We start from the raw sequence: 15656 nt of genomic DNA on the forward strand, positions 1-15656 counted from the left end.
ACCATAATGGATATCAGAGAACTCCCCTCTCTCGACTGTCCAAGTTTCTAAGTGATCCAATATGAACATTCCCATTATCTTACAGATACAGTCAATCAATAAATGTGGGTGGTAGCACTTGGGATCTGCCCTGTCCCCTTTCTTAAAAATGGATACTATTATCACAATAGACCATGATTTAAGTGGACCCAAGTATGCTCCACAAATCAGAATATTGGTTAACACTGGAATCCAAAGATCAGGGTTAGCTGAGAAGAGATCAGCCGGAACACCATATGGTCCCAATGCTTTATTTGTGGTAGTTTGTCTTAGTGTTTTTGTAAATTCCTCATAAGTGGGTGGTGCCAAGTACTCCGCATTTGCATCTGGGTAATCGCCCACAAACTCTGGAGGTTGTGTAAGCTCCCCCTCATTTCTACATACTGTGGATAAATTCTCAACCCATTTCTCCAGGCTAAAGACGTCAATGATGCTATTGTGACTCTCCTAGAAAAATGGGGAATTAATGGTCTTCCAAAATAGACTGGCATCCTTGTTAATGCTGGCTTCACAAATTTTCTCCCATGCCTCCTGTCTAATGATCATCTTGCGACCCACAATTGCTTGTTTATATAGATGCCGACAAGACCTTACCCTTGTGTTATCCCTGGGCTTTTGATTTCTGGACATTATAAGGTTACTGTGTGTCCGTGCACAGTTGCTATCGAGCCATTTGAATGGTCTTCGAGATGTTAATCTTCTGCCTCCATGAAATGCTATATTTATAAATCAAATAATATCAGCAAAGGCTGCAAACAAATTAATGTCTAGATTTACAGGTGACCATTTCCGCAATATACCCTTGTTGTTGTGATATGATATAGGATATAATTTTAGTTACCCACTAGATTTCTTCTTCTGGGTTTCAACAAATAGTGATTACGGAAAATGGTCATTAAAGTTTTCTTTGAGGATGGAAAACCTCGCCAGTTGCAGTGGTCAGAAAGGCAATACAATTAATGAGGCTACCTTAGCCTCTACCCATGTAAGAAAGTGCTGTCGTCTTGATAGAAAAATCAATTGCCAAAAAAAGGAGAAACATTTGACAGAATAGAATGTCACCACATTATGATAAAAAATGACAACTTTCTTACTTACCCCTGACCCCCAGGCTGCAAGCAGACACTTTCTATAAGGGACACAGTCTACAATTGAAATCCCCTACCCAGTGGAAAATATAATTGGTCTTAATTCCCCTTAAATGATCACTTAGAGATATAAACTATGACCAAAGTTACATTTTGCTCAAACACAATATTAACAATTTGGAAATGTGGGCAACTGAGCTCTCTCTCACAGACCTTATTCCCTAAAGTAGTTGCTACTAGTGTAAACAAGTCCTCTTTGGGATGAAACCCCAAAGCCTTACTAGCTCGAGTATGGAAATAAATAAATCCATCTATGTGATCTGCTTCCTAACCCAGGTTTCTTGGAGACAAATAACGGTATAGGCCTTTTACTAACTCAAGCCAGTCATCATTCCGCACTTCTTTTTAAATGCCAGCCAGATCCCAAAGCAGGCATCAAAAGACAGTGAGGTCATTTTCAGGAAACGCACCATGTCTGCTTATACAATTGCTACTACCAGTATTACCGACAGGACCCAAAACTGCATCTAGGGAATTTGTATTTACCACACTCTCTAGCCATGAACAGGGGATGTTTTCTGAATAGTCATTATCATTAATCTTTGGTGGGTGTGCACATGTTCATGCTTGAACACTCACTATTACCAGGCTTACTGGCATGACCCCAATCCATATTTGGAGGAAATATATTTTCCAACATTGCTAACCTGTGTAGGGATATATTTCCTGTGACCACTTTGGCATTCGCCACACATGTGTATGCACTTAAGTTATATATCAGCAATGCTCTAGATGCCATTGGCTGAGGAAACATCACTACGTCTGCATACAGTCAATCAACTTGCTCAAAGGCAGAGAAGTAATTAAAAGTGGGCACAATAAAAGGGTGGGTAACACAGTGATAACAAACTGAGGTCTTGAAGATATTTGCATGTTCAGCTTGTAGAAATAACCCAAAAGGACTGCCATAATGTTCGCCCTTGATGGAGTAAGCCAAGAGAGTTTTTACCAAAAGAAAGCTCACAAAATGCTTATGTTTAAAATTAATAACAACACAATCACCAATGTCATCCTTTGCCTGTAAGCTCACCCAGGAAACTCTCTGCACAATATTTATGTTCCTAGATAGATCTTCACAGTTAAACCAGTTTGTTGATCTTGAGAGCCAATGGATGACTTTGTGTTTTTTAGTTAAAGTTGTCTTCTTCCTTCTCCGACTGTAAGGGAAGAACCTTTTTCAGCACTATAACCAGATTGGTAGCTTCTGGCAGGAGATGAAGGACTCGATTGGTGTTTGTGATTGTTATCAGACGCCTGAAATTGGAAGAAGTGTTTTTTTCTGATGTGTTAGACCCAGGGTCAGATTGTACTCACCCTTGTCTACGAGCCAAGCTCTAGACCCTGTTTAGTCCCCAAAGTATGGGAGCACCCAAGGGACCACGGGCCAAGGTACTGTCTTGTTGACCAGACGATTGTGGGTGTTGTAGCATTTCCTGGCCTCATCCCCAAAAGCAGGGCAGTTTTGCCTAATTGATGTAGGTGCCAAAGCTGTCAACCTTATATCATTACTTCCTGTAGTCATTATACTAGTTGTGCTGGACGTGCTTGAGACAATCAAAGCCTTTAGTGAGGTATTGATACTATTAAGGATGTCCATGAGCGGATTTAGACATGCTATGAAAGTGTTCTCCAAAGTACTTGAAAACTGGGCATGTGTTGAGAGTTCACCAGTGTCTTGTTTTGCTGATTCCTTTGCTAGGGTCTTCCCCTTATTCTGCTTAACAGAGGGGAGCTTTTTATGAGCTACAGGTGTTAAAGAACAAATAGAGAATGAAACAGAATTGCAGAATTTTGCATAGGTTTTTGTTTGTTACCTAAAGTGACTGTTCTGGTATCTAAAGAACCAGAAAAAAATAGCACACCCCTCCAATTAATTAAATCTGACTACGTGTGAAAGGGCTGGTCATCGCCTACAGGGAAAAACATTTGTGCCCATCACTCGAGCCAGAAACAATACAAATCAATAATCACCTCAAAAAAGTTCCCATATTACAGTTCAACACACACCCTCCCTCTGCGTCTGCTACTGCATGAAACATCAATCAACTTAAATCATCACTCAGCAGTCAATTTAAGCTTTATTTCGACAGAAATATCATAAAAGCTACAAATCAAAATACATTGCTATTGTTTAAAAAAGAGAGTACAGATCTACGGCATATTTGGTTAACATGAATGTCATTACAAATAAGTGATCAATTGAGCCCTTTGTACTATAATGCATATATTTTGTTACAATTAATAGAAAAAAAGCGAAGTAACAATGGTAGGTAAATACGTAATTGCCTTAAAAACCAGTATAAAAACAGTCAATAGTTCATCTTTATAGACAAGCGTTGATACAATACTAAAAAGGCATTAAGTTCTCCTAGACATGATAGCAGGGATTTAAAAAATAAAGTGCTTATGCGTGGTAATTCTAGCAACAATAATGTTATAGCCTTAAATCCCAAAGGAACAATACACAATAAAAACTATGTCTGTCTTGAGAGGGCTTTCCACCTTATGAGCCAGGCTTGTCCCAAAAATGTTGCTACGCAGCATACAAAAAAAGGCCTGGGATTGGACCTGAGGATACGAAGTGCTGTGTAGTGGTCCTGTATGCCCAGTTGATGGCAAAGCGGTTTCAGCCATCTGGTCCGTGATGTTTTATACGCTGGGCAATCAAACATTAAGTGGGCAATGCTTTCTGTTAGGGCGTTGCAGCTTGGGAAATTTTTCACATTGCTTGCGTGCCATTTTGCTGTCACTTCGCAAACAGGGAGGGATCCATACCTAAAGTGCATATGCAGCATTCTATCTATTGTTGCCTTTATTAAATAAAGGAAAGACTCATAATGCCTAATTTGTTTATGAAAGTAGAATTATGTTGTCAGTTTGCCCACGTTGGGTTTGCGGTTGTCTTGTTGGTCCACCCATTCTCAGTATACGCATTTAAGTTCCTCTGTCCTCAGGGGTTCCTGACAGGCCCAGAAACCATGAAATCCTATGGCTGACAGCGTTCTTTTGATGTCACGAATCCAGCCTATTAACTGCTGGTATCTAGGTGGATGATCTCGGTAAGGGCTTCTCTGTAATAAGAGAGCTCAGGGGTCCGCCTAATGCGAGCCCAAAAAAGTAAGAGGTGTAGCCTAGCTACATCACCTATTGACCGCCTACCCATGCCCAGCAGCAAGGGGGAGAGGGGGATGTATTAGGGTGCCATAACCAGGTCTCTAAGGAATTTGTGTTCTGACCTGCAGAGCCCATCTAATTTATGGAATCCCCAGACTTCTGCTCCTAAAGGGCAGCGCTGACTTCTTTTGTGTCATATATTTGGAGTGCTGGAGCTACAGGCCTAGTGTGTGAAAGGCAGTGTTTTTTCCCTATTACTTCAGCCACTTATTTATGTCCCATCAGCAACTTTGCTAGGTGGGTTATCCAAGACATTTTATCTGAGCTTCTTACACCTAGCTAGTCAAAGGTGTCAACCTTTTTCAACGGCAATCCCACCTAGCAAAGGGCCATTCCTACATGACCTATGGCAGTTAAAGGCCATGAATTTGGTTTTAGCACCATTTATGCCAATCACCGGTTGTCGCAGAAGAGTTGAAATCTATTAATCAGGTGCTGTAACCCTGCTGGGGTCTTAGATATCAGCAGGGTGTCGTCCGCAAACAACAAAGTTGGTGTCTTAATGCCCCCTAAGGTAAGGGAATCTGCTGGCTCTTCCTGGAGGAAATCAACTACCCCATTCACATATAGAGAGAATAGGGTTGGGACCAGAACACAGCCCTGTCAGACTCATCTGTTAAATCAGCAATTAGTCAATCACTGTTGTAATAGTTGAAGTTACCTCATCCAATCCAAGCACGGGTAGTTCAGATATGTATTCAATCATCTTTGATGCAGTCTTATAGGATAATAACATTTTTTATGGGGCAGCCCTTCTATTGCAAAGTTATGCACAAAGGAATAGAAATAGGCAATAGGCATGCGAGGGGGGAAGGCCTTGTCCCCAATGTCATGAAGGAATAGTGGAGGGTTCTTCAATGCTCATTGGTCTAGCTGCTATCCGGCAATATATATGTGACTAATAAAAAAGGTGGGGCAGCATAGATCTGACACAAAAATAATACTGTTCCTCTAGCTAATTCTTTTTGTGTTTTTTTGCAAAGAACTAAGTTCAATGAGAACATTTTAAAAGTTCTGTGGGGCACTGGCTTACATAGTCTGGGATGTAGAGTTTGTCCTAAAACTCAGGTGGCTCACCCAGAAGTTGGTCAGCTAACACATTTGATTTAAATTCAGACCAATCACCCTCTTCCTCCTTCTGTGATGTGGTTTCAGGAACTGTGTAATTGTGTGGTATAAAATGTTGGTTCATTTTTATCATAGTCTATCTCTCTACAGTTTAGGGTGAAAGACTAGTCCTTCTTACTGTGACGACCGCACCAGCTGCACTGAACAAACGTTGAGCAGACACACTGGCAACAGGACAAGCCACATACTTTATTGCCAGCCTGCTGAGCTCTGTCCAATGGCGTATCATCCCATACCAATATATCAATTGCTTTTGATCCACATAGACCTCTTTTGGATTATCCAGATACTCTTGAAACATCCTGTGGATGGTCATTGGTGCTGCCACTTGTTCAACCTGTTTTGCCGTCGCCTTTTTTTACTGGACTTGAGCCCTGCCAATTGAAACCAATACAATGCAAAGGTTGGGTCCGGTCCTTCTTTTTTTCTTGTTGCCTGGGTTCTGGGTGATGATGTTGTTGGCTGCTGTGGGACAAGTCTAGCCTCTCTAAAAGTTGAAGGTGGCACCCCATAAATGTGGGGTAGGACTCGAAGTTCCTGCAGTTGTTCTTCCAAGTCTCTGGCTTTCTCTACAATCCATCTCTTGTATTTTAAAACGTCCCCTTCATAAAAAGGGAAGAAAGTGGGTAGACTTATTTTGTACCATGGATCAAGAAGTCTGGCACTTATGTACTCTTTAGATTCAATATGATGTCCTGTTGCAGCTTTACATTAGCAGCCGAGCACAGGACTAAGGTCTCAACCAAGGCGTGTGCTTTTGTGTTTTCATTCACACCTGCAGGGGTGAACCTTTCAGACACCTTCTCTACCTGGTCTTGTAGGAGATATAACAGTGGGATAGCTTGGCCCTTCGTACTGTCTTCCTTGCTAACTTCCCGTGTGAAAACCTCAATAGGGAGTAGCATATGTGTCAGGCATTTAGCTAGGCCCCATTTTTACAAACCCATGGTCATAGCTTTCCCAACTGCATCTCCTCCTCTTTGAATGAGATAGTCATTGATCTGTTTGTCAGCTCATTGCGAACAGAGCCACTGTTGTATTCCACCGAAAGCTCTTAAAACTTTATTCAGGGCCAACACCTGAAGTTATCTTTTTCTTTACCAGTACAAAAGAGATCCAGTGTGCAGTGATGCACATGTAATCAGTCATCTGACAGCTGGTCCACATGTCTGTCATCAGGTGGATGGTGTGAACAACACTTTGCTGCAAAGCTTGTCCAACCAACTGCAGAGCAATGCAGCGCAGGAACAGCCACTCTGGCAAATTAGGTCATACTTGGTACCTTTCATTTTGGGCTGATGGCTACCACAAATTCTAAGAATCCCATCACTTCCACAAAGGAAAAAGTGAGGAGGTCCAGCTCTAATATATTTTGCCAGCTTCCCATTGTACAAACATGTGGTTGGGTGGTTTCACTCGTAGGGCCCCTCCTAACTAAACATGCCCGTAATAGTGGCTTTTTTCTTCTTTTCTTGGGGCACTGACACAGGTGTCTTTTGAGAAGTGGAGGCTAGTGGTAGACACAATGTACGTGGTAGTGGTAGGCAGTTGCTGTATGCTGCGGTGTCTCATCATCTCACTCTGAGTCTTCTTGTGCTATTTTGAAGTTGCTGAGGTGGGTGAATCTGCTGGCACACTGCTGGGGAAAGGGATGCTTTGCGTGAAGAAGATGTCACCCTCTTCTTCCTCATCATCATCACTTTCCCCATGATTGGACTTGTTGCTGATGTTTCCCGGATCTCCCCACCACCACAACCACTTTCAGCAATTATTTTAAGGTGCTCCTATCACTTTATTGTGTGGTGTTTTTTCATATGGGTCATCTGGCCTCCCCTACCATAATGTGTAACTGGCTTACCTCAATGAACATTTGTGTGACAAATGGGTCATACTGCAAAATGCTCCTCCTCTTTGCTAACTGTAAAAAAGTCCCAAACTGGGGAGGAGTACTTTTTTAACAGGCCATTGCCAATGCCTGAAGAAGAACTAGAGGTAGGTGGGCATGTCGTTGATTGCCTCTCTGCTTCTCCTGAGGCAGGGGTTGATGCAAGTCTCAGCTGGGGCTTTACCAATATGTGAGCTGGTGACTGTGCTACCTGTGCTACATCCCTTGGAGCTGTTTGAATAGCAATATCAGATTCCTCTGTGTCACCTTCAACCATGACTACCTCGCCACTGTCATCCTCCTCTTCATCCCCTTCCATAAGCCTAAGTCTTTCTGGAACTTTTCTTTTTCCTTGCCTCTCCTGTTATCTCCTGGTGTCTGTCGGGATCCACTCCATGTCCCTTTCATCATCATCAGAAGTGGTGCTTGGAGAAGATGGTGCTGTAGTACCTTTCCTTTTCCTTGCTGGAGATCTGAGAGCCAATGATTCTGAAAGAAGAGGTTCAACTGAAGAAAGCTCAACCTGCTGTTCTGCTCCATCATCAGACAAATCCATTGCTGGCTGTGGCTTCTGTCTACTTTGCTGTGTTTCCAGAAACAATTGTGTACTACTTTTCAAAAAGAACAAATTAAATTCAACATCACTACTCGTCAGCATCGACATAATTACTCTGGCTGCCTCACTGACAGACATGGTCCTATGCTTAGGTTGGGAGTGGTACTATTGATACAGGAGTGCTGCTCTCAGTTTACTCACTGGATGCCAGTGCAGCAGGCAGAACTTTCCTGAAAAGGTTTGCAGTTTGCATACCAGTGGTGGAAATCTGCTTCTTCTGCTCCCCACTTGCCACTTTCTTGGCAGCACCTTTCTTTGGGGCCATCTTGAAGCTGTCAGTTGGCAGTGGTACTTAGCTTCCCAACAAGCTGAAGAGATGATTATGTTGCTTAGTCAGTCACACATCACGTCCTGCACAAACAAGCAAGAAAAACATCAGTGAAACATTGCAACGTTGCTGTTCAAGTAGCAGTACAACCAATCAATATAATTTAGTGTGGTTACTTGTTATTATTAATAATTAACAATACATTGTTCATTCGTAAAACAGAAAACTACACCAACACAAACTTTCATGGTGTACACTGAGGAAGAATTAGAAGGAACAACAACAACAAAACATACAGCTGTACCTGTTTGCTTTATGTGCAGTGCATCATGTGGGATGTGGCACATAAGTAAGTGCAGCTGACAAATGACAGTACAATAATCCTTACACAATGAATGCTGTTGTGCACCTAACCTATAGCAGACTTGGTGTTGATTCATTGATGTCAGATTTTCCGAAAATTGTAGAAAAAATCTAAAAATAAAATAAAGAAATAAAAAAACATTAAAAATCAAAAAAATAATAGATTACAATTATAAATAAGTGACATTATCCTCAAGCATATAATTCATTTTACTTTATTAAACTGGTATCTCATTGCTCAACCATCCATGCAACGATATGGTAAAGGACCACACTGGCTAGACATACAAAATGGCTGCCGGTCATTTCATTGCCACATGGTCAACAACAAAAACACAGAGCAAAAAGGTATTGGTAACAAAGAGAAGAAGACATGCAGGCATATGGCAAAAGCACAGTGGCTACCACACAAAATAGCTACCGACTGACCATGGTTAACCAGCAAGCAAGGAGACCCTAGCATAATGATAGAAGAACAACACATGCACGCCTATGGCAAAAGCACATTGGATGCCTACGCAATGTGGCCAACAGCCACATGGTCAAACAGCAAACAAGGAGGTATTGGGAACAAAAAGAAGATATGGAGGCCTGTGGCAAAAGCACACTGTCTGGCTACACAAAATGGCTGTCAGCCATACGGTCAGAACAACAACTACCAGTAAGGAGGCATAGTCACTTACAAACAGAGAAGACATGCAGGTCTATGCGGAAAGCACACTGGCTGGCTACACAAAATGGCCGACAGCCACATGGTCAGAGAACACCAACAACCAGCAAGGAGGCATGGCCACAAACAAAGAAGAAATGCAGGCCTATGGAGAAAGCACACTGGCTGGCTACCGAAAATAACTGCCAGCCACATGATCAGAACTGTGGGGTCCTGTGGTTAGCTGGAGATCGTGGAGATTTTGATCTTTTCCCTTTCATTCCTTACCGTCTTGTGTGTGTGCTGAGTATCTTGGTTGGGTGTACTTCAAGGGATTGCCATGTGCAGTCAGTGGGTATTTAAACACCATTTGACTTCTCTTCTTTGCATGGTTTTGATTCCGGTTTACGCCGCTAGAAGGACTTTGCCAACAGCGTTCTTGGATTACACGCTGCGTTTGGTGTGCTCTGCTCTGCTTTGGATTTCCTTTCCCTGGGGCACTGGATACTGACATTGTTCTATGATATGGATTATTGTTTGAACATTTGTCAGTGAGCACGGGAAGGACGTTTTCCCCGTCTCTACTTGGATTTTGTTCCTTCACTTTTGTGACTCATCACTTTCGTTGTGTGTTTTTTTCGGCGCTTCTACAAAGCATTTCATAAGCAAGCAACAAGAAGGGATCCCTTTTTGCTTTTAGCATTTTAACAGGTTTTTGACCTAGTGGGTATTTTTTCCCCATTTTACGAAGGTGGCAATAGATGTTATTTTTGCTTGGACAATTTATCCATGTGTTTCTGGTGACTGCATCATATTTGTTGCACCACAACAGGATAGAGTAGATCCTTGGTTGTTGTTTCCTACCCTCTTAGCCAAAGACTATACAAGAAGGGGTACGAAATACCCACATCCCTGTTTGTGAATGTGTACCTTGTCAAGTATTAATGAGGTCATATATATTACGCACTGCTTAATACTCTCTTCTTTTCTTCTCTCCCAAAAGGCAACCTGTTTCTTCACTGTGTGACAGGGGGAGCCTAGACAGATAGTCCACAGTGTTTTGTTTTTGTTTCCCTTTTTCCCCCTACCTTCTCCTGGTGCCTTCTTCTCCAGTATATAAATAGCCAATAGTGGTTAAGGCAGGGGTAGTGGATTGGGACATTCTTTGCTCCAGCAGTATTGGATTCACTAGTTAGTGGTAGAAGAACAAGAACAACAACAAACAGGAGGCCTGGAAAACAAACAACACATGCAGGCCTAGGGTGGACACTGACTATTCAAAATGGCCCCTGGCACATGGCATAATGAACAACAAAGGCAAATGGTGGCCAAACACATATACACACACACACACACAGTGACGAGACAAAAGAGGCATGGTAATACAGCGAACACTACATTAATTAAGCAATGCAAAAACAAAAATTAAAAGGGCTACAAATGTTCACAACAATACAATCCTCCAAAGGCATTAACCCACCTGAACACTGTTTGCATGGAAAAAATGTAAAATACCACAAAATAACATTATGTATTTTATTCCAATGGCATCCATGGCCTAAATGATGTTTCAATTCTACAGACACCACAGACACAGTTGTTTTATACACCGATGAATAGTACAGGGCCTACTGGCTGGAAGGCCCATTGGCAGACTAGGCCACACAGTGAATTAAATCAATTGATATTTCAATCCTATTAAAAACATGGAGAGGAAAATGTACTGAACTGTGCAACATTTGTCCTTTATAATAGAAGACAAATTTCATACACATTTTTTTAATAAAAGTTCAAATAAATCCATGTGCATGCCCCCAGCCAAACAAACAACACCCTTATACACCAGTTTTTCAACTTACTTGTGAGATCTCAAAAACAAAGTCCTTAAATGCAATGCTGTATATGCAGCAGACAAGGAGAGTGATCCTTCCAGCTCTAAATCCCAATGAAAAATGACCAGGAGCACCTTGATATGGGCACAGGGTTCGACTCTAGCCCCAGCGCACAGATTCGAGCATTTGGTGATCTATACATAGCTTTAATTGCCTGAATAAAACCATTTCCAAACCCTTGCCACCTCATTTTTGGGAATAAAAATTCCAAGGAGACACTGTCAAATGCTTTTTCTGCGTCCAATAGTATCACCCCACACGGCAGTTTACGTGTGTTGGCAATATCCAGCATTGTTGTAACTCTGCTTATATGGTTGACCGTGCCTTCTCTGGTATGAATCCATGTTGGTGGACCGAAACTAAGGGTGAAATCTCTCTGGAGAGTCACTTTGCTAGTATTTCAGTGTAGTTTTTCCCATCGCATTTTATGAGCGAAATCGGTCTGAATGAGCCTGGAAGTGTGGGTGGCTTATCTTTTTAAAGAAAAAATCGAACCCCTTGTCCATATCAAGGGGTACCTAGAGGGCTGCCCCTGCTCTCTGCTGCAATTTGCGCTATATATCAACCCACTCCTAAACCTATTGGAACAAAGGCTAAATGCCCATTCATCAGGCTCTAGGCAGGAACGGGTTGAAATATTAGCATACGCAGACGATATGTCGATAGTCTCCCCGGATCATCAATATATGGGAGGAGCTCAGGTTATAAACTAAATCTGGCCAAGACACAGGTTATATGCACAGATCAAATACATTTTAACGATCCGAGAGTTAAGGAGGAGGGGCCATATTTGGGGGTGCGATTGAATGTGTTTTTGATTCAATGGTTGTATTTAATTGGGATCCTCTGTTACGTAAGATTAAAAAGGAATTAGATAGGATGGTAGGTCTTTATTTGTCAATTCTGGGAAGATGTAATATTCTAAAACTTAACATTTTACCAAAGGTTTTTTACTTTTTTATGGCAGTCCCACTGGAAATTAAAACGAAACAGATTCAGAGATTACAATCTATCGGTAGCAGTTTTCTGTGGGCATGGGGGATACCCTGCTGAGCACTGAAATTGATGTCCCTTCCGCAACAAGGTCGAGGCTGGGCAGTCCCTAACTTTCAGTTTTAAATATTGGCCATGTTTATTACAATATATGGGAATTTTATTAGTTGGGGTTAAGGGCGAAAGTATAGAAGATATACCGCACATTTATCAGCTGCTATTAGGCTCTATAACAGAGAGAACTATTTTTAAGATACTTGAGCCCAGTAATTCCAAAAAAACTCCCTTTAAGGTGCTTCAGGCCGCTCACAAGGATTGGCTTAAAATCAGGCAGCATCTAAAGATTAGTAGGATTAACTATTACACCCCAACGATCACCCCCGTTTTACTTCTTCCTATTTTTTTGGATGGCATCATGAACAGATGGAGAAGTAAAGGAATTTTGAAGTTAGGAAACCTAGTAGATAGTAATGGTATTATGTCTTAGACTTCATTAATGGCTAAATATGATCTCCCTAAAGCAGACTTTTTTACATGTCTACAGATCCGAGACTACTTAATTAAAAGAGGCGATGCCCCATGTCTGGCACAGAAAAAGAATGTATTTGGAAATGAGGAAGGGGTTGGCAAAAGATTGGCAACATATATCAAGCATTTATTGCAACACAAAAGAATGACGTGGAGGCACAACATATTAAATGGAATATCAGGCTGTCAATAGGGGTAATATTTTGGAAGAGTCTATTGCACTAGCGGATAAACCTCTAATATCTTACAATCTCAAAACACAGCAATATAAAACCATGTTTAACCTGTATTATACAGTGACAAAAATTGCGCTTGGGGGGGAGATAAGTAAAGACTAGTGTACCCAGTGTGGGAGGGATCAGGCAGATATAGTGCATCTGTTTGTTACATGCCGAGAATTAAAACAATTAATTAATAGAATGCAGACCTTTTTGACGAAAATTACAGGGGTGCAGATTAAGATAGCCCCACCAGTTGATGATGTTGGGGGTTCTTGGAGGATGCTGCACTAACACAGGGAATATATACAGTCAGATATTTAGTATATATTGCCGTTGCTGTGGAAAGATTGTGTATAGCATCACTGTGGCATCAGAAAGAACCCCCTACTTTCAAGATATGGAGAGGAAGGCTGGTTGCCATATGCAAACTTGAAACTAGTATTTACGCGATCAAAGCGTTACAGAGGAGAAGATTGGGTGTTAAAATTTGGGGGGCTTTGACAGAATTTATGACACCTGCAACACAAGTAAACTAATAATCCCTGCCATTTCAGAAGGTATACATTTTGCTTTGCAGCATAAATCTCCTGCTCTGTCTCTAATTGTATGTGTATGTTCCCGGATCACTGCTTCTGAACGTACAATGTTTTTTTTCTTTATACCGCACATTCTCTAACTGGTTAAATTCAAGAATTTTTTTTAAGTCTTAAGGAATTGTTGATATATTTTTGTGAGGGGTTCGGGGGCGAGGCTCATTGCCTATGGCTGAAGTACGCTAAGAGCTGCTTTGCCAACAGCAGCTGGGTAAAAGGGGGAATCCTCTCTCATGGGACAGGGAGGGGGGTGGGTGTACTTGTCAAGTTTGGGGTAAGGGGTAGGGGGGAGGGCGGAAGAAAAGTGGGCCGAAAAATGAAAAATCAACACTAGTGCACAAAAGGTTTAAGATAACTGGTAGGGTGTTACATCATTTTGTTAATGAAAATGCATTAAGAATTGATATATTTGATGTGACAGTGGAAGTAAATGGGGCATTGTTAAAAAAACTGAACATTTTATCATGGATAAGTTTAAATGTATAGTTTGGAACGTGGCAGTCTTAAATAGCACAACTAAACTTAAACTAGTCTGTGAGGAGTTGAAAATGTACCAACCCCAGATAGTAGTCATAACAGAAACTCATATTGCTTATAAAGACCGAAATTTGCTAAAACATTTTGGGGTATGAGGGTATTATATGTACAACTCAATCAATATCTGCAAAAGGTGTAGTGATATTAATAGATAAGAGGTTTCATTGTAGAGTGCTAAAAACTCAATCAGACCAGCGAGGTAGGTGGGCTAATATACAGTTTGAGAAGGTGAGTAAAAAATGGGTGGTCTGTGCAATATATGGCCCCAATGTGTATGACTCCGCTATTTTCGAATATCTTAGTATGGATTTTTTAAACTGGGAGGGAGAAAAATTAATCACGGGGGATTTTAACTGCATTATAGACTACGGCTCAGACTCTTCCGGGAAAGTACGGATTCAGAAAATGCGTAATACGCGGGCCGCCATACTTCAAATGGCAAGGTTACACTCCGTTAAAGACCTATGGAGAAATAAATATGCGACAATACCAGTATATACATTCTTTTCAGCTCCTCATAAATCCTACTCAAGGATAGATATGGCATGGGTATCGGAGGGTCTAATTAGAACAAGAGATATGGAAATCTGCCCCCGTGTAACATCGGATCATAATCCTATTATTATAGTATTTAAGGTCGATATAGTAAGGAGGGAGATTAGACTGTTCTCTTTCCCGAGATACCTGTTGACAGATGGTGATTACCTAGAAAATATGGCACGAGACTTAGAATAATTTTTTAGAATTAATACAGGGACAGCATCACCAATAATAGTTTGGGATACAATGAAAGCATTACACAAAAATATATTTTTCTCCAGAATAAGATACGTAAAAATAAAAAGGTGCTTCGGTTGAGCACTCTAAGAGATCTCGAGTTGCAGCATGTGGAAGCAGTGAATAAGGGCCAGATAAATCAGGAGACTCTATGCCTAGCACTAATTGATGGTAGAGTGTTAGTAAAGAAGTTCCTAAGAGATAAAACGGCCACAAGCTACAACAAATTTCGACTTGAAAAATATGAATATGGGGAACATATAGGGCAGGTATTGGCCTATCAAACTGCAGAGGCAAAAGCAAAAACAAGGGCGGGGTGGCGGATGAACATCTGCATACCAAAACATTGACAATTTTAGAGCAATGCCATATGTTTTATCAGCAGCTTTATTCACTTGCATGGGCCCCAAATCAGGATGAAATTGATGGTTATATTGAGGATAGTGAAAAAACCCACAGAAACCTGTGTAATGGGGCGCACTATCCACTCACTCACAATTACGTGATTTGTTTTTTTTTATTTTACATACATATTTTCAATCCAACTTAAACATGATAAATTTGTCAAACTTGTTATTCATCACGATTCCAACTAGGATGTTCACAAAATATATACACAGTCTTAATAATCAGACTGAGAACATAAACAAACAAGAAAAGTAAATTCTCATCAGACGGTGATTGTATTTTCTTCCTTCAAAGTTGTTTTTATTCTTCTTATGCATCAATCAATGTGATAGTTTGAGTTCTTCAAGCAACTCTCCATCATTCAACAAATGAAGACATATCCCAATGCATTTCGGTATGCACCTTCGTCAGGGGAATGTTCTACAAGTAACATAAAA

Source organism: Lissotriton vulgaris, chromosome 8 (genome assembly GCF_964263255.1).
Source record: "Lissotriton vulgaris chromosome 8, aLisVul1.2, whole genome shotgun sequence".
In the NCBI taxonomy this organism is placed as follows: Eukaryota; Metazoa; Chordata; class Amphibia; order Caudata; family Salamandridae; genus Lissotriton; species Lissotriton vulgaris.